Raw genomic sequence first — 1,875 nt, forward strand, 5'->3', positions numbered from 1 at the left:
CGACACTCATTCATCCCTGCCGTGACACCGGCCCTGGCCGCGCGGGGGATGCCTTTGTGGGGTCCCCGCGGTCCTCCGGCAGGAAGCGGCCGGCGCCCCGGGCCGGGCCTCAGCGAAGCTCGCCTGGCCGGAGCGCACGGCCGGGAGCGCAGGCCCTCCGGAGCGGCGCCAGCACCCGCCGCGGCTCTTCCCGCGCTAGCGGCAGCTCCGGCCGCGACGCCCGAGGGACTGGGCAGATCGCACGCAGGGAAAACCTACCCGGTGGGGGCGGTCAGCTGGTGTGCCGAGGGCCGCCTCTGGTGTCGCCTAGGCGGGTGGACTCATCGCCACAGAGGAACCATCGCCCAACCCGGAGGCCCAGGCGGAGAGGGCACAGCGCGGTTCGGGTGCGCGCCGGAGCCTCACCTCCTCCCGCGGCGCAGCTCCCGCGCCGGGTCCCCTCGCTCCGGCAGGCCATGTGACCTGCGAGCTGCGGAGCGACCGCAGCCCCCAAAACCAGCTTGAGGGAAAAAAAGGGGGGGATGGCAAAAGAGGCGCCAACTGATGGGCAGAAAGGGAAAAGCAGGCTCAGGGCTAAGGAAATTGAAATGCTGGAAGATGAGGTCTCTGCGCTTTTCAGAGCCCCAGCCAACCTGCAAGCGTGTTCTCCGCGGGAGGGAATTGGTTTTGCCCATAATAAAAATAATAGCCGACAACACCTCCGCCCCAAATCCCTATGGCACCTAGCCTTATACCAGGCGCCTTAAGAACGTTCCTCTAGATCTCAGTTCACTCCTGGACATTACAGATGATCATCCCCAATTTGCAAACGGCGAAAGATTTGAGAAGATGATTGCCAAGTGCAAACCCTTCCTTATTACAAAAGCCGGAAATGTAAACATGTATTAAAAAATCAGAAAGGTTTGGTTTAACTAGGTCACCTAGCCAGGCAGGGGATTTAGGTCTGTGACCCTTTCCCCTTACCTGTCAGTCTCCCGGGAGTGGCTTCTGTGGTTCAGGACCCATCTCCAACCCTTCATTTAGGCAGATGTTTATCGACAAATTGTTCTGACGTCGTACCAGCACCATAGATGATGAGAATAAGGTAAGAATAACCGCCTACTTCCAGACTTCTTGTACATGAGGTTAAAAATTTTGCACAGAACCTCTAGAAGAGAGAGCCGAGCAAAGGGAGAAGAGACTCAGGAAAGAAATTAATGAAAAGTGGCTCTTATTACTGGAAGGGCTTTCATGCATTGAGAGAGGTCATTTCTGAGCTTCCTCTCTCGGAAATCATTTCGTTAACAGGCCACAGAGGTTTAATAAGAGATCCAAAAATAACTAGGTGAGAGCTGAAGGAGATAACTTAGTGCTCATTGTCAAAGTGTCAAGTATTCCCTAAGTATATAACAAATGCTCATTTAAGTGGCGATGTGATCTGTCATACATTGCAACCTTTATTTTAGTCACATATCACGAAGGAAACTACCTAAAATCTAGGCACTTCTGAAAAGAGTAGTGAGGTCTCCACATACTGCAGAATATTTTTTTCCCTTCAGATAGGTTGTCACTACTCGTTCCAGCATAGGTATGTACATCTGTACATCTGTTTCTGCCTTCAGGGGTGCCCCAAGTCAGTCAAGCAGGAAGCATGTTCCTTTTGTGAGAAGAATGGAAGCCAGCACGATATTCATCATGGGGGCACATAGAGATGTATTCGTATTAATGAAATGACGCTTCTCAGTGCATGGAAGCCGTTCATTAGAAAGCCATTCCTTTGAGTTTCGAATGTTCTTTGGTCTTCCAGAATCCTATTTTAAGCAAGTATTGTTCTGAAGAATATAACATTGGAGGTATGAAGAAATGGGCACACTGGTTGAAAACAAGTACTGAGCA

Source organism: Mustela nivalis (genome assembly GCF_964662115.1).
Source record: "Mustela nivalis genome assembly, chromosome: 13".
In the NCBI taxonomy this organism is placed as follows: Eukaryota; Metazoa; Chordata; class Mammalia; order Carnivora; family Mustelidae; genus Mustela; species Mustela nivalis.